Here is a 19,282-nt window from a genome sequence, read left to right as displayed (position 1 = left end):
CTAATTAAGTGATATGGAGCTCCCTAGGTTCCAACTAAGCTTATAGAATGAGTAACCATCTTGAGAATGGGATCTAAAAGATGGGTCCATCCAAATTAGTGTCAGAGGCCCTTGTGACAGATTCATGTTGTTTATTTGCTTTATTAAAGCCACTTCGAGTATCTGACCTTTGAAGTGATACATGCTTCTATAGACTATTTTTAATGCATTCCAGTAAATACTCTGGTTGGCGATACATGGTTAAAATGGAAGAATTTTGGTGCGCATACTGTAATGATTGGTGTTCGATTTTTATCTTATAAGGGTGTTGCCTAGTGAAACCCATATAAGATTTTCTGCAGTCTTTACATGATATTATGCGTACGCCAATATATTTGGACGTTTCCTTTTTCTCATCAACGATAATGACCTTGGATCCTGTTGTACCAAAGGAATCTCTCCCCAGGGTTTCACTAATCTTGATGCTATCCATTATGGGATTTTTATTTCATTGTATGTTTCCTTTGACCGCTAACTTCAGTGATGTAGTCAGGGTATTTAAGGGAAGACAACTACCCAAGAAATAATTTAAATTCCGTATCCTTGTATTTGGGAGAACAATTCCTTAGTGCTCGTAAAAATAAATTGCTTGTCAATTTAACATTTTCCGAGATATCATGATAACCAAAGAAACGATGCAAGTATCGAAACTGTGAACTTGTAGCTTGTGATATCCCTTGATCATTATATCCAGTAAAGGAATTATGTAATCTTTTCCTATTCTAATTTTAAGTTAATGCTCTGTTAGTGTTCTTTAATCTGTTAAAAAACGCATCAAAACCTTCCAGATCGGATTCTAAATAGTCAAAATGCCATCTGCATACCATCCAGAGCATATCTTTAGTTTTTGTGAGTTTTTATTACCGTTTTAAAAGTATTCCATGTACAGTATAGCTTTGCCAGAATTTGGCTTAGTGGACTACCCTGCTACAACCAAGATTCTGTCAACAAAATCAATAAAAATTGCCTTTCTCCTTTTTTTTTTTTTTTTTTTTTTTTGTGGGGGGCCGCATTTTCCCAATACTGTTCTCCGGTGTGGATACTGATCTCCAATGTGAATACTGTTCTCTGGTGTGGATGCCTGCTTCTGCCAGAAATTTATCTCTTTAGATAGAGTTGTTCGTGGTTGGTAGGTTTCTGTTTCCTAATAGTAGCAGTTATGACTTGGACCATCGACGGATGGTCTCTTGTTTGTCACTTTTCATAAGTTATTTCAACAGAGATCTTTCACATTCACAACTGATTCCCTGATCCCTTTATTTGCCGAGAGCAACCAGATTCGCTGAACAGCTGGACCATTATTCAGTAAATGTGTCTCGTTGTCGAACTTCTCAGTTCCAGAGGTCCTTTATTCCTCACACAGTTGGACTGTGGAACAACCTCCCAGAGGATGTTGTGCAATTGAAACTTCAGAAGTTCAAGCGAAAATGGAATGCATTACTACCGTAATACTATTCTTCTTGCATTTTGATACATTTTCATCTGTTTATTAATTTTTTTAATAAGTGGTATCTCTTCTTTCTTTATTTCCCTTTACTTCCTCTTACTTCTTCCTAATGAACACCATATTCTTTGGAAGCTTGAATTTCAAGTTAATGCCCCTGTGGGTTTGTTCCATATGAATAGGTTTCATCTACAGAATAAGATTTTGAAAAAATTCAATAAGGCAAATGCTCCCCTGCATTTTTGTATATTTTTTTAATTTTTAATTTTTACTTTTTATTTATCTTTCCGAGGAGAAAAGACATGGTTACACACACTAATATGTACAGTATATATTATATATATACATGTATATATATATATATATATATATATATATATATATATATATATATATATATATATATATATATATATATATATATATATATTGTAATCAGTTATGAGTCTTGGCAAAATTGAGTAATGTGGAAAGAATACCCATAAATACTGTCATCTTTTCTTACTTAATTTCTTTAATGAGAGAGAGACAGAGAGACAGGGCTTTGTAGGGCCATCTTTCCTTTGTGAAGTGCAGTGTTGTTGTTGAATGTGGATGAGATTCAGAGGTAACAAGTTGATGCTGTTGTGATGAATTGTTTGCAGAGCACATGTGGTGTAAGAAGAACTGAAAGGATCAGAAATAAGGAAATGCATAGAAAAACTCGGAAAAAAATGTGTATTTCAAGATTGTTTCGTCATGTAGAAAAACTGGAGGACTATTAGTTGGTGAAGAGAGTTTATAGTTTGAAAGTGTTAAGAGGAAGGAGGGGAAGGCCTCGTAAGTCCTAGATAGATGGAGTTGAAAAAGATTTTGTAAAAGAAAGGCCATATTATTCAAGAAGCTTGCAAGAATGTGCGCAAGATATAATAAATGGGGCAAGTTGCTTAAGGGGTTGAATGTGCCGGGGATGAGCCTTCTGAGTAGACGTATGAAGTGGCTAATGTTATGTAGGGTTACTGTAGTAGGGATACACTATAGTAATAATAGTGATAGAAGTAGTAACAGTAGTAGATGTTGGAGAAGGGGGAGGAGGAGGGAGAATTTATCTTTGTAACGGCTTCCTTGTTCGGTCTATTTTGCCTTTGGTTATGCTTTTTTAAAATATATTTTCTCCATGGCACCATATGTTTCTGGTAAATTCTTTCTGTTTTTCAAAGTTCTCTCTAGACACCTGCTAACACAGATGTTAGCTGTAGTCAGTGTACTGTAGTTCCACTGCATCTTCCAGATATGGCAGCTGCACTAATCAAAATCTCTTCCTTATTTTGTTGCATGCTAGGCAATAAAGTAAAAGAATACCCCAAGGACTCAGCCACCTCGTCACAATATAAACATATAGTTCCCTCCCACCCTAAAAATCTTTTACGTCAGTTCTAGCGTTAACTCTGGTTGTCAAGTATTTTTGCTATTATCGTGCTAAGTTTCTTTTTCAATATTGCCTTTAGATATCCTTTAGATTTGCAGTGATAACTTTTCATTTACTTCTATTTTCCGTGGTGCTTGTCCAAATCTTATCATTTCTTTTGATTGGTTTTCACAGTGTATAAAAAACCAACTGTTTAGATATCTTGCATCCGTTTCTTAGGTTATTATCTCTGATTCCCAAAATATAGGGCGTTTTCCAGTTTTTGCACTGGTCTACACAAACAGAAATTGAAAGGCGATCTTTCTCAGTAGATTATGTTCATATGCTCCTATGCCCATGAAAACAGAAGAAAAACAGAAAAAAGTAAGAAAATAGCAATCAGGACATACGTTAACATCCTTATTAGTATATATATGTACATACATATATATATATGTACATATGTTAACATCCTTATTAGTATATATATGTACAGTACATCGAGTTATTTACAGCAGATAAAGACACAAAGTAAAAGTACAGTCGTGCTTGGAGTGATATTTTCTGTTCATGGGGCATAATGTGTACAGTACTTTTTAACTTCAGTTAGAACGATTTTAATGATAAAAATAAATAACTGATAGCTGAAAGTTTCCCGTACAGGCGAGTTCACAAGATCATTCGGAATATCAGTATTTCCTTGAATGTCATTCGGACCGAACGTGTGAACAGTGGAATGATGGAATGTCAGTCACGAAAACCGTGAATGATGGATTTCAAAATATTTTAAGATCCGTCATTCACGCACATCAATCTTGTGGGCGGAGCTTACGGAATGAATAAAATTCTGGTCGTCTCTTGTCGTGCATTATGCAGGTTGCATGTCAATCCTACCAGTGATCTCATGTTTTTTTGTGGAATGTTGCCTACTTCAGCCCCGAGATGGCAACGCTTTCTGAAAACAGCGACAGCAGGCTTCGCTGTGGCATTTCATTGATATGTATAAAGACATGCCTGAACTTTGGGACTTACAAAATGAAAGTTACATAGGGAATGATAAAAGAAATGGTGCGTATGAGAAACTAGAAGTTTTCAGATTAATGGATGATGTTAAAGGAAATTGAACACTGAAGAAGTAATTTCAGAAGGGAATTAAAGCAAATTCATGACTCTAAGAGAAGTGGTGCTAGTACTGAAAGTATTTATGAACTATCTTTTCTAAAGGACATAGAAAAGCTGACAAAGAACTGAAGCACTATGTAGGCTACGCCAGAGGTAGACTTGTCCTTGAATGCATTATGTAGGCTACACTGTATGAGAACCATTATCTAAGTATAGTAGTAGATTCACCGAATATGGTAGGATAAAATCAACAGACAGGTAAATAGATTGAAGAAAAGGTTACTAAGAGCAATTCACTAGGTCTAGCTTTTTTCGTTATGGAATTTAGACCATCAGGACAAGCACCTTGAATCTTCAGTCATTCAGCGCACTACAACTGTAAAGTCTCCGCTGAACAAGTTTTCTGTGACGTTGTCCCGTTTTCTTCGCCTATACAATTGGCCATGCCTAACGTGCCAGGTCACGCGAATTCAATCATTTAAACTGTGTATATATTTGTTCAACTGTTGTCAATTGTGTATCTTGTATTTCTTTGTTCACAGGCATCAAGATTATATCCATTTTGAGTTCTGTCTATTTTTACATTGTAAAGTGTACTCGTTCGCTGTATATTATTGTTAATTATTATCGACCTCAGGTCACTCATGATCTCATTGTCTTTCGCGGCTCGGCGCCAGTCTGCCGCTATATAAACTGCCTGGATCTTGAATAAAGCAGCAGTTCTCTTTTACCAGCTCGTTTTTTAGCACCTCTTACAGTAGTGACCCCCGGAGTAGTCCCGGAGCCAGTAGAGGACCCACACGGTGACTCAGTCTTAGCTCCAGGAACTTACTCATGCCCTTAGTGGACTAACAACGGCGCTGTATCCAGCGTTTGGGCGTGCTGACTCTCGTCGGCAAAATCACCAATGTCATTAATGGACTCACATGGCGCGCTTCCAAGTGCATTTTGACGCGAGTACCCCACTCCAGTAAGAGGGCAAAGAGCGAGCATGGACACGGACATCCCCTCCCTCGTGCAGTTAACCACTAACCTTGCAGACTCGGATGTCTACCTTCTTCCCATCTCGCCCACGCCCGCCTGGACCACATCACAACCGACAGGGCCGCCACTTTCCTGTCCGAGTTGTGGTCCACCCTGGCTCAGCTGCTGGGAACAATGCATCACACCACCACGACACAACCCAGCGGCCAATGGCTTGGTCGGCGGTTTCAGGTCCCTGAAGGCGTCTCTCATGGCCCGCTGCACCGCTGAGGACTGGAAATATCAGCTGCCATGGGTCCTCCTCGGCTTGAGGACTGCCCCCAGGGCCGGCGGCGCCCGTCCGCAGCTGAGAAAAACCTACAGCGAGTCCCTCGTGGTCCCGGGAGAACTCGTGACAGAAGATCGCCACAACCCATCTGTGCAGAGGCTCGCGGCGTGGTCGGCAAGTTCGCCCCTTGCAAGCGGACATACACCGACAGGTCGGCCACCTTCACACCGCCAGGCTGGCTTCCACCACTCACGTCTTCGTCAGGGATGATGCCGTCAGCCCGTCCCTGACCAAACCCTATAGGGGGCCCTTCCGCGTGCTGGAGCGGAACACCAAGGCGTTCCTGCTTGCACTGCCTGGGAGGAATGATTGGGTATCCATAGACCGGTCAAGCCTGCCCTCCTGGAGGAGGACACAGACGCCACCACAGCACAACCCTTGCCTGGTCATCCTTCGCGCAGCCAGGCCCCCACAGCTGCGGGCGCGCGCCGCCCCCGAAAAAGCCCGCCCTCACCCACAGCCACGCAGCCTCACGCACTGGGTGCTCCCCCATTGTCCTCTCACGCAGCCGCGGCACCCTTCGGCGCCCCAGCAGATACGCAGATTGATCAGACGTATCCCACGTCCTGGGGGGGGGGGTAATATTTGTAAAGTCTCCGCTGAGCAAGTTTTCTGTGATGTTGTCCCGTTTTCTTCGCCTATACAATTGGCCCGCCTAACGTGCCAGGTCACGCAGAATTCAATCATTTAAACTGTGTATATATTTGTTCACCTGTTGTCAATTGTGTATCTTGTATTTCTTCGTTCACAGGCATCAAGATTATATCCATTTTGAGTTCTGTCGATTTTTACATTGTAAAGTGTACTCGTTCGCTGTATATTATTGTTAATTATTATCGACCTCAGGTCACTCATGATCTCATTGTCTTTCGCGGCTCGGCGCCAGTCTGCCGCTATATAAACTGCCTGGATCTTGAATAAAGCAGCAGTTCTCTTTTACCTGCTGGTTTTTTTGCACCTCGTACACAACTACTGCCCAAGATTAAATTTGTGTAACCACAACATTGACTCGGGTCGAACCTGCGATTCACGAATGAAAGTTATGTGGAAAACCCACCACCCCATTGAGTCGGCTAGGACTAGAATATAAAGAGCAGAAGTACAAATGTGACGACTTGTTGCTCATCCCGACCACCCCACTGAGTCGGTTAGGACTAGAATATAAAGAGCAGAAATACAAATGTGACGACTTGTTGCTCATCCCGAGTTCACACAAGACAACCGTCACGCGCTTTCACCGCAAGAGTTGACTGATGATAGGAATGACATTCCACAATGAGCGTGTGTTCTTAGGGTTAACAGTCTTCAAAGACTGTCAGTCTTGTGAATGACATTCAAGATTGATCGTGAGAAGTTCGCTTAACAATCCTCACAATAATTAGTACGTAGTTTTTAATCAATTGTGTTCGTGTTGGTTGCTTGTTACTCGGGAATAGCTTTTAACTCGATTAAATAGCTTTATCCGTATATAATGTATATTATTGTAAAATAAGAATTATATCCTATGAAATATTATACTTTTCAATATAATTCACAATATGAAAAGATTCAAGTAGTATATATTTTATAAATGTTTAAAGATAGAATGATTTCGAACGCAATGTTTACTACACGATTTTCGTCACGTCATTGTGTTTCAATATGTGATAGCGTTTAGCAGAAAGCAGTGGATATTCTATTGGTATGGGTGAGTATTATTGGATTAAAGTTTGAAACTACCCGTATAGTAATTTTACTTGTATGTGATAAATCCAGCAATGTAATAGAAAACTTTAATCGCTTTTATGACGATGATTGTGGCCGAGTTTAAGCCGTAGCCTAAGTCATGGACAGAATGTAGTTGTGAAAATTTATCGTGGGCTCTCCCATATAACAGGCCAATTATTTCAAGCAATCGAGATGATTTAGCATTTGTATGTTAGAAGTAAATATTTGTTTGCATGGCAATGCAGCAGGGTTGGGTAATGCTATGGTACTTTAATTCTTAACCACATACATGTACTATATATTCTGGCTGGTAATCATGTATGATGGGGCTATATGCCTATGCGGTTCTAAATATTATTCAAGGTGCAAACCGCTCTGTTTTGGGTACCCCTTCCCCCAAATCCAATTTGAGACAGCAGTGAAACGTCGAGTTTGGATAGGGGAAACATAAAAAAAAGAATGTAGTGCAACAGTCAGAATGGTAGGAAATTCTTAAATCACAATCAGTGGATAAGATACCATAGTTCAGGCTTATCAGTAGTATGCTTAACCAACAAGCAAGCAAAAAAAATTTGGGTAAAACTTTGTCAGTTGCCTGGCATGTTTCCTGCCATTTGCCGACCTGGACAGGTTAACAACCTTTTTGGGAGACCAGGGGTGCAAAGCCACCCCCAGCCAGGTCAGGGCAAGCCACCTAAGTTAGGTTAGGTAGGTAAGTTCTGGTTAGGTCAGGACCTGGCATCCTAGGAAAGGTCTATTTATATATTATGCAGAACCTGTCCCGTCAGGGAACAGCAGGAACCAGGCCGCGCAACTGAAGTTAAGTTTTACCAAAATTTGTAGAGCATGATATTGCAAGGACTGTCTTAGGGATGCACCCTTATGTAACCAAGGGTACCAGGTTCTTGCAAGGACAGGAGCCAAAGACCTCCCCCACTTATTTATTCTGACTTTGAGCACATTGAAAATCAAAGTGAAATGCAAGTTTGCCTCTTTATGTAACTTTCATGGTAAAACTGAAGAATACTACTGTGCCCCTCTGATTCGGTAACTACCAATTTATATGTAACATGGATGCTGTGTTTAGTACTAGTCCCTTGGAGATGAATTTGAAAATACAAAAGACAATATCATAAGCAACAAAAAAGAACTGGCAGTAAATATCCTAGTCAGCAACTGATGGAAACCAGGCTGTGGTATAAGTCCTCAGTTTTACCATCTTCCTTAACCTAACCTAGGGTGATGGTCCTTACCTAGACTGGAACTTGTGTAACCTAATCTTGAGTTCAGTAGGCTGTAAGTCTTAGATCAGTAATTCAACAAAAGTTAGAAATTAGATGCTAGTGCAACTTGTAGTGCTGTGAGTACTCTCGGTATTGCCACTCCCTGTTGGAAGCATCAAGCAAAGGGATTTTAACAGGATCCAGTCTTTCCCCCTCCCAGAAACATGTAGCCAAACCTTATGCTGTGTTACATCTTACTATTTCTGGAGGTAGGCACTCGGCTTCTATCACCAGTTCTGAATTTTGAAAAGCTCCTCATCCTCAGTACCATTTGTTTTCAGCCCTTGTCTTTCTGTTGAAGTTTCAGTCCATCCTTCCATTCAAAAGTTATGACTTCTTGCATCTCTGGCTCTGAAAGTCACAGACTTGCAGATTTCCATCCACAGGTCTTTCTGGATATTCTTCTGGTTCTCTTGGCTGGGCAAAATCTTCCAATTCAAGGGTTTGCTTTGACTAGCATCAGCTCAATAGATTTTCACTATAGTAGTGGCTCCAGCTGTAGGAAGAGCATCAGGTTAATGAAATGCCTAGATAGTCATGGCATCCTTTCCGGAACTTTGAAGACATCTTAATTGCCTCATTAGCCCATGTCATTATACCTGGGTCTAGTCATTAATTAGACAAATCAGACATGGCTCCATAAACTCATGTATTGTGACGCATCAATAGAATCAACTCTATTTGCTACCAAAATGCGACCATCAATTGTAGCAATCCATATATTCCAAATCCTGCAGGAGATGATATGGGCGGAGTTTTATGACATCATCTCATTCATAAACTAGTTAGGAGACAAAAAAAATTAATTACTGTATTGCCACAGTGTCGCTGTTTTTGGGGAATAAGTTAATAAGATGCTTGCACAATTTTTAAAATTTTTTCAAGGAGGTTTGCCTGTATATTGGTGGCATGTGGGAAGTTTGAGAATTGTGAATACTGTACTTTCTTGTATCTAAAGTTATTATATTTGCAAAACAGTGGAAATAGAAATGAGTGATTGTTATTGGGAAGGTAGTGAGGAAGATATTTATATAAACACAAAATCTGAAAGTGATGATTTTGAACTATTTGTAAATGATAGAGATAGTAACGATAGTGATTGTGGGGTGAGTGATAATGTCTCATCTGTTTTGGCATGTGCCTATCTACCAGAAGGAAGGGATTTTGCACTAAATTTTATTTTCTTTAAGGAAAGTGCAGGATTTGTCAGTGTACCTGACAGAAATTCTGACCTATAGACTATCTTTATTCCTAATGGGAGCTGTCATTGACAGTACTGTATACAGTAGTAAGGGAAGTGAATAAATAGTCAGTGCAGACAACAAAATAAAATTTGTGAGAATGATTAGTCTTGGGAATGCGGTATGAGATACTTTCGCTGAATATTTTATTGCAATTGAATGACTTGTGATATTAATCTCATTTTTTCTCCAATTTCTGAAGTAATATGAATTTATAAAAACAGAAATGCATAAGTGAGTTTTTTGTTTTGTTGACTGGGAATGAAAAATAAAAACCAAAATTTGTTTTTTTTTTTTTTTAGAAAATTTTATTTTACTTTTTATTACAAAGCGATCCTAGCAATTTTAATGATATAGGCAGTCCCCACCTACCGGCGGCATCAGTTAACAGCGCTTGGCTAGTGACATCGTCAACCAGATTTTCGGTGCTGGTAAGCGATTTTCGGACTGCTGGTAAGCAGTGTATTGGCGTTGGTAAGCAGTTTATCGGTGCCAATATCTGATTAACGGCATTAAGCAGTTTATTGATGCTATTGTCAGCAATTTTCAGTTAGCGGCGCTTGGCTGGGAGCGGAACCCCTGCCGTTAACCAGGGATTGCCTGTATATAAAACTTTGGCATTTTGTTTAAAGCAAAATGTCCGGGAAATTTCAATTAAATTTTTCAAAAGTTAGGAAAGGGATGTCACATACTGGCACCATCCTTATAACACTTTTTGTGGGTTCAAGCAGGTAGTCTATCTGGGCAAGGATCTCAACACACAAACCTTTTCTTTTTTTTTCAGAATTTCAGGAGTTTTTTTTCAGCTCTAGTCCCCTCTAGCAAAACTGTGGCAAAAGCTCCTAGGCCACCCAAACTCAAAGTGTTTACCCCATGGCTGGAATTAAAATTGGCACCAATTTACTGTAGCCAACCAGCCTTTCAGTCTATCCTTCAAAGCCATGTCAGACATAGCTTGATGACAAAATCCATATAACCAGCAGAAAGAAGTTTCTCCTATATTACTTCTACCAAGCATTTTACTCTTTTCTGATACCCCCAAAGAATGTGGAAAGCATACATGCAGGACTATGTGGCTTCAGGCCAGTGGTCCTCTGAAGAGTGGTAGGAGCACATAAACCTCATAGAACTAAAAGCAGTTTTTTTGCTCTTGGGGCCTGAGTGACACATAATTACCATCATTGTGCTACCTCGTAGTGTAGATCTTTATATCACCTGATCCCTTGATTTGTTCCAAGGAGATACAATACAGTATCCATGAGCAGGTAAGACCAATTTTACCATCCAAATCTCTTTACATTCAGATGTGCAAGGCACTGTGTAGATGATGTTGGGCACACTCATGGTAGACCTGTTTAACAGTCATTACAGCCAGACATTTCCTCATAGGGCAAGCTCTAAAGAAGCTTCAACGTTCGGGCAACGTCTGAAAAACTCTGTTGGATTCTGTTTATCTGAAAAGGCTAAGATTCCAGGTCAAAGTCAATGGTGGATCTGCCAAAGTCACTTCCAGATTGGAAGGGCTTACTCTGTCAGCTCAACTTCTGATGGTTTCATTTGAATTGCATTGTTGCATCACACAAGCAGTGTCTTATCTGGAGAGACTTTTCAATTCATGCTGCTGGCATCAGTGTCAGTCCAGTTCAAACCGTCTATGGCACAACTGTACCAGTCCAAGTTTTAAATTTTTCCAGCTGGTGTAGTAAGGAAAACCCTTGTTCCATTCCTTGAACCTGTGTTCCCCTGTTAGCATAATTTTTACTTTTCCTTTGCTGTTCAAGATTCTTATTTATTTATTTATTTTTTTTTTTTTGCAATCAGAGGCTACAGGCATGCATTGGCTCAGGTTTATCAGAGCTTAGGTTTAGGTTTAAGTGTTTCTGAATTAGTGTTGAAGCCAGGAATTGCTGACAACACAGTAGTCACTCATGTTTTGGACTGCAGCTGGGTCACATTTAAGACTGCTGTAAAATAATGTGCTTGAACTGTACTTAAAATGTAATCTTTCAAAAAATTGTATTTTATAAATGGTAAATGTTTTGTTCTTCTTTGCAGGTTAGATGGTTTTCACCATAAATAATGAATATGGCATCAACATTTTTAAGGAGCTGGAACAAGTGTTGTAGATTTGTCACTTCTGCATCCCCAAGATTATCTTCAAGAGGTTATAGCAAGGTTAGATGCCTCTTGGGATTTTACAAAGAATTATACTCACAGTCTTATTACTGTATAAAGTAATGTATCATACTGCTCTCTGTTAGAAGAGAAGGAATTTACACTGAAAAGTAAAGTGCTGCACTGTAGTTTTCTTGTCTTGTAGCTCTTGTACATTTTGAATTTCTTGCTTTGCAGATTTCGGCAAAATCACCTAATAATGTTTGGTCTTGGAGGATGTGCAGGGGAAGTATGGGGTCTTTTGACCTCAATTATTTCAGTGCAGCTCCAGTTTCATTTTCCTTGCAACATAGGAGATGTCTTTGGGGATGGCTTAATGCAATATTTAACAAGTTAGTATTTTAACATTTTTGTACATTACTGTAATTTTGTACATGGTACTATATACAGTAGAGCCTGGTCCTTGACACTAATCTGTTCCAGAAGAAGTGTCGAGATGCGACTCAATCAAGATCTGAATCAATTTTTCCTATAAGAAATAACTGAAAATGGATAAATCCATTCTTGACCAAAAGTCATTACCCTAACCTTGCCTTTTTAAACAAAACATTACACATAAATTACAATTAAACGAGTTCAGAGTTAAATAACTTACCATATTAGATGCACTTTTTTCATCATTACCTGAATACTGTATAAAAAAAACTGGCCTACGTCCAATGTGGCTGTATTACTGACGGTTGACTGAGCACCATAGGCTAGGCTAGACTAGGTACCTGTATGTACTGTAACAGGTAGGCACAAAAACTGTTGCTAACATACTAAAACATTTAAAACAGGCCTAATTATTGCAATAATTTAATAAAATATTATAAATAAGCCAAATTATGTCTGTTATCACAAACTTAAGAAAAATTGCCTAAGTTGTGTCAGCAGCTTGTGGCATGAGCAGATGTAAACAAACCAAAGTGCCACCCTGGTGGCCTATCGTGGTAATACGTAACTGTTGTTTACATTCAGTATTAATTTATGGTAAATTTCATACAGAGTCTACTGAAATAGTGTATGCAAAATCACTTTAATAAAATATCTTTGAATAAAGTTGGCCTTAAAGGATGCGTGGGAACAACACCAACTAGTGGCAGCTGACCGAAACACTTTTGTTTACAAACATCATATGATTCATTGGATCGATTCGGTTTGTTTGTTCAAGCTCCTATGCAAAATTTACTCGAATTTCATGTCGAAATCCTATTATGTCGAGTTCTGATATGGTCGAGGACTGGGGTTCTACTGTATGTGTAATATATATACAGAGTATATATTTCTTATTTTAGTCATAATGTAATGCCAGTATAATTAATTTAAGCTAGACTTGAGTTATTCAGTAACCAAAACGAATGTGGCTGGTTTTGACACGCCCAGTGTTGTTTAAGGCCATCATCTATGATGTCTTGAATCAGGAGATTAAAATATTCTTAGCACTGTCTTTGACATCTTCCGTCTAGGGCATTGCCCCTAAAAAACTTTTCCCTATGGAAGTTTCGTGCAGAAACTCTGCTTCAGTAGTGATCAAGTCTCATTCTAAATGAAAGGATTGCAAGTGTAATCATAACTGGTGTTTTGAACTCTCAGTTCACCTAGGCTATAAGGATCCTCTGAACCCTGTGTATGGGGTTTTGAAGTGTCTGGCAAAGCGTCAAGAAGAATCTTGGGTGGTGATGGGTCTCAGGAAGGATCTGCGGTACCTTTTGTCATCTAGTCAATTTTAATGTAGTCACCGAGGATTTCCGTTGTCTTTTCTTGTTCCCAAGACCTCAGAGAGGGTGCTGAAGGCCAGTACAGTATTGGACATTTCCAGTCTCGACAAGTTTATTCGTTTTACTCCTTTGTCAGTGGAGTCATTCAGTTCAGTTCTAGCAGCCATTTGGCAGAGCCAATAGTTTACGGTCAGCCCCTATTGCGGTGGATGCATACCAGACTCCCCCATGAATACAGTAGTTAAAATCCACAAATAGTTAACATCCCCTCAAAAAACTCTTATAACTGCCTCTCTTGAAAGTTCAAATACCAAATGCATCATCTTACATCAAACATACCTTAAATTATGATCCTATATTACGGTATTAAAATCTTTAAAGTGATATTATTAATGTCATTTCAAAGCCATCTTAAACATTTAACCATTAAAAATATCTATGTATTTCTAACCCTTTTAGCCAATAACAGAGAGAGAGAGAGAGAGAGAGAGAGAGAGAGAGAGAGAGAGAGATGAACTGAGTTGCTTACATGGATAAACAATTAAAAATGTCAATAATAAAGTAACTATAATGTATATCTTTCTATCAACCACTCTCCCTTTCTATTTATGTACAGTATCTATCTACAGTATCTATCTCTCACCTTTGGCACGAGAGAGAGAGAGAGAGACCACTCAGTGGGCAACATATATTTGACCAAGTGTGGGCAACACTTTCTACCCTTCCAGGGTCAATATGTCAAGATATTTGACATATTTGACAGGTTACACCCTCCCCTTGCTCCAAGAAGACTGGGAAAAAGATAAGGAAAAAAATTTATTTATAACTAAAATCTTACAAATTTGTTATATTTTCTTTAATGATTTGATAATTTGCTGTGTTTACATTAATATTAATATTTGAAAGTTAGAAAATCATATATTTATCATATAAAACAAATAAGCAAAAGAGAGAGAATTATTATTTTTATTTATTGTTATTATTTAATCTTATTGAACTCAATATTAATTTGTTCCTACACTATATACAAACTATCAGTCCTTTACATTAGGAATTACAGTACTTACAGGGAATCTGAGCAAGGTAGTTAGGCAGTAACTACTGTCTGTCAAGTAGGCGGAGCCTTGCCTGCCCGGATGTAAATATTCCAATTTGCTGTCATGCTGTACAGATGTGTTTTTTTGAGCTCTCTGCCTGATTGTCGTTAAGCTCTTCTTTCTTGGTGAGGATCTTTTGTGTTGTTTTTGTGTATATATTGTGTGTTTGACATTATTTAATATACAAACCCACGATTTTGATAGCCTTGTGGTAAGGCAGTCTTTCCCCGGGGGCATAAATTTTTGCTCCCCTATTATTTGGGCCTGATGCCCTCTGTTCCTTGTTCAGGAGCGTGACCGTAACCTTTTTTTGTCTTGTGTGAGTGTTGCTCTTCGCCACCTGCACCGTGGGTGGCTTTGCCGGGAGGATCCTTATCGGGGGAGGGGTTACTGGGCATCATTGGAAGGTTAGTCTCCTTCAACGGTGCCCTTGGTGACTACCTCTTCGTTCCTTTTGTAGCTTCCCTTCTGGCTATCTCTCCTTCGGGAAAGATCCTCCAAAGATTGGCAGGGGGGGCCAGGGTTGGCAGTCGGACAATCTCTTCTCAGGGCCTCCTCTCGCTATGTAGGACAATCCCCTCAGAGCAAAGAGAGTCTCCCTCTACTAATCTTTTTTGCTTTTTTCTCCAGGGTGACAGCAAGCTTCATAATGCACAGCTGAAGTTCCCCTGTTCGTTCTCTGGCACTCCTGTATGCTGTGCCGCTGCCTCCTGTTGTACCTGTGGCCCCTGTCTGCTCCTGCTGTGCCTCCTTCCCCAGCTGCCTGGTTGCCCCTGCTGCTGCATATGCTGACATTCCTGAAGCTCCTGCCAGCCGGGCCACTCCTATCGTGCCTCCTGCCTCAGCTGTCCTGGCCGCTCCTGTTGCTTCTCTTGGTGTTCCATTGCTCTTCCTGTTTTAGCTGCCCCAGCGGTTCCTGTGTTTCCTGACCACCATCGTGTAGAAGATGTCGGAGAAGAGATCGAGGAAGAAGTCCTGTGAGATGTAGTCATCTTCTTCAACTTTATCTTTGACTTCGTCTTCTGCTGCCTTCTCCCCTTCTTCTGCTGAGGCTCATCGGCCAAAGAAGAAGAAGGCTGCCTCTCCCTCCCATAAGAAGTCCCTCCATAGGGCTTGTAAGGGGCTGCTCAGGGAGGCAGTGGGATCTCTCGCTGGTTCTTCCTGGTCTTCGGGCTCAGGAACCGAATCGCTTACCCCCAGGTCTTGGGTTTCGGGATCCCAGGTGTGCAGACTTCGGTTTGTGCTCCCATCACCATTCTAGGGGTTGTGCTTCTAGACTGGTGCTGTGTCAGGTGCTTGACTTTGTTGAGTCACACTGATTTCTCAAGAATCTTCAGAGTCTCGTGCATCCCGAACTGATGTCAGAGAGACCTCTTGCCGTCCCGGTTCAGGCACAGGGCAAGAGCAAGAACCAAGACATGCAAGTGTCTTGGTTCCTCCTGCCAGTACTGAGTTTTGAGTGCTATAGTGTCCCTCCAGGTAGTCTCCTGATGAATCTGTGATCCTTCACTTTTTCAAGGCTTTGCCTCCTCAGATGCGATTATTCATGAACAGGTCTTTGCCTTCTAGAGACTGTTCCAGTCTGGAGTTGGGTTCACCTACCCAGCACCAGACAACAACCTGTGGGCAATTCTGGTGCTAAGAAGAGGGACAGTGTCCTGATTCCAGTCTCCAGTCTAGTAAGTCCTGAGTCGTCACATTCCCTCAGGAATGGATCTTTACTTGGTTCTGCTTCCTCTTTCGCAGAGAGTAGGTAGGTACCGCAGTAGTCAAGGAACGTGCCAGGGCAACTGCCTTGTCCTCCTGACAATGGTAGGCTAGCCCTTCCTCAGCTCCTAAGAAGTCTCAAGTTCCAAGGGTGCTTGCAGAACACCCAGCCTTCCTCCTTCTCTTCTTAGAAAGTGCGCAAACATGTGTCCCTTTTAACCATCTTTAGTAGCATGTGTCAACAAACAAGAAGGTCTCGTTTCCCTCCTGTTGCTGCGGTTGACTTTGCAGGTGCTTAGTGAACTGTGGTACACTGTAGAGCCGTCAGCCAGATACATTCCAGGCAGTGGGACATATTGGCAGGCAAGCTCAGCCTCTGGCATCGAGTGATGGAAACAGAGAGTTCCCTTCACTCAGTTCGTCACAGAGAGATTGCTCGACTTGAGGGCTCCCTATCATCTTTTTGTTCGCCTCCTGGCTCAGCAGAAGTCTGCAGGTCTTCTGCTTCATCATACCAGACCCACGGACTGCTACAGTGATGCATGTTGACACTGTGGGACAACCTCGATGACTTCATCTTCCCTTCATATTTGTCTAATTCACAAGGTGTTCAGCAAAGTGTCGTTCACCCCGAATTTAGATGAATGCTGGAAGACTTCGTCTTTTACCCAACCTGCTAGCCCTGCTTCCGAGGCACTGAGAAGAGTTCCTCTCTGACCGGACCTTCTGTGTCTGTGGCACATGAAGCGGTTTCTCAGGCAGTACAATCCCTGTGCCTTCATGACTAGAGACTGTCCGGCTTCCCTTGTAAGCATATGCTTCTCTCTGAGCGGCAACAGATACAGGCAGTCCCTGGTTATCTGCAGGGGTTCCATTACCAACAGTGTGACGATAACTGAAAATTGCTGACAATAGCGCTAATCCCTGGTTATCGGCACTGCCATAAAGGGGGATCGGCACATATTGGTGCCAAAAATCCAGTTATCGTCATCACAAGACAAGTGCCATAAAACCGGATTGCCAATAATGGAGGCTGCCAATAACTGGAGACTGCCAGTAGTTGATATCTCTATCAATCCTCTGCAGCAGTAACCAGGATTGAGAGCCGCTGATTGGTGTCGTTGTCGGAACTTTTTCTCTGGTCAGATCCGCTCTTCAGCAGTGAATAAATATATAAAATAACTAAATAATAAATAATATAAATAAATAAATAATAGAATAACACAATCATCAATACAACAAATAAATAATAGCCAAAATAAATAGAAAACATTAAAATAAACAACAGATAAAATATAAATAACAAATGTCGGTTCGGGTCAACAAAAATAAATAGTCAGTGGTCAAATAAAATAAATAGTACTAGCATAAATAAATACAAATCACAAATAAATAATAACACAAACAATAAATAACAAATAAATAACAAATAAATAATAAATATATAAATAATAAATAAATGAACGATGAATAATATAATACGAGAAGAAACAATAAATATAATAAATAAAAATAAAAAATGTAAATGGCAGGTCAATATCAAATAATAAAACAAGTAAAAATCAATAAATAACAAATGTCATAAATAAAAATAAATAAATAAATAAATAATAAATAAATAAATAAATAAATAAAAATAAATAAATAAAAAAATTAAATAAATAATATCAATTAATAAATAAAAATGAATAAATAAATATAAATAAATAAAAATAAACAAATAAATAAAAATAAATTATAAATAAATAAATAAATAATAAATAAATAAAATAAATAAAAATAAGAAATAAATAATAAATAATAATAATAAATAATATTAAATAAATAGATAAAAATAAATAAATAAAAATAAATAAATAAATAAAAATAAATAAATAAATAATAAATTCAAATAAATAAATAAAAATAATAAATAAATAAAAATAAAATGAATAAATAAATATAATTTATTAAATAAATAAATAAATAAATAATAAATAAATAATATAGCAAATAAAAAATAAATAATTAAATAAATAATAAATAAATATAAATAAATAATAAAATAAATAAATAAAAATAAATAAATAAAAATAAATAAATAATAAGAAAAATAATAAATAAAAATAAGTAAATAAATAATAAATAAATAAATGAATAAAAATAAATGAAGAAATAAATAAATAAAAATAAATAAATAAATAATGTTAAATAAATAAATAATAAATATAAATAAACAATAATAGTCAAACACAATAAATAACAATCGGTCAATAAATAAATAAAAATGAATAATAAATAAATAAATAAAAAATAAATAAATAATAAAGAAAAATAAATGAATAAATAAATATAATAAATAAATAAATAATAAATAAATAAATAATAAAAATAATAAAGATACTAGTCAAAAAATTATAATAATAGATAATAATAAATATATAAAATAATCATCAATAACAAATAAATAATAAATGAATAAATAAACAGGCTAGAATAATAAATGAATCATCAATAAATAAACAAATAAATAAGTAAATAAATATATAAAATAATAAATAGAAAATATTAAATGTCAATCGATAAAATAAACAATAAATAAATAATTAAATATCAAAAGAAAAAATAAATAATAAATAAATTAAATAATAATAACAAACAACAAATAACAAATCAATAATAAATAAATAAACGAAAATAATAAACAATAAATAACAAATAATAAATAAATGAACACGAATAATAAATAAATAATATGAGTAGTGTCAATAAATATATAAATAATAACAATAATGAATGAATAAATGGAATAAATGAATAATAAATACAATAATTATCTAATAAATAAAATAAAGAATAAATAAAATAAATAATACCAATAAACAAAAGAACGACACAACAAAAATAGATAAACAAATAAATAATAAATAAGTAATAAATGATGTAACAAATAATAAATAAACAATAACAATAAAAATGACAAATAAATAAATAATAATAATCAAATAAAAATAAATGATAAATAAGAATAAAATGGTTAACAGATAAAAGAGCAATAAATAATAAATAAATATTAAATAAAAATTAAC

The 19,282-nt window shown here is 37.7% G+C and overlaps 1 long non-coding RNA gene across 1 annotated transcript; it reads left to right on the top strand.

Moving 5' to 3' along the window:
* Positions 1-7,119: 7,119 nt before the first annotated feature.
* On the top strand, positions 7,120-12,041 carry LOC136852146 (uncharacterized). The gene is made up of 3 exons (XR_010857085.1): positions 7,120-7,217; positions 11,591-11,710; positions 11,888-12,041. It is a non-coding gene; the product is annotated as an uncharacterized lncRNA (long non-coding RNA).
* The last annotated feature ends 7,241 nt before the right edge of the window (positions 12,042-19,282 follow it).

This window comes from Macrobrachium rosenbergii, chromosome 25 (assembly GCF_040412425.1).
Source record: "Macrobrachium rosenbergii isolate ZJJX-2024 chromosome 25, ASM4041242v1, whole genome shotgun sequence".
NCBI classification, from domain to species: Eukaryota; Metazoa; Arthropoda; class Malacostraca; order Decapoda; family Palaemonidae; genus Macrobrachium; species Macrobrachium rosenbergii.
Note: the sequence above shows the minus strand (reverse complement) of the source record. Positions and strands in the feature narration are given on the sequence as shown.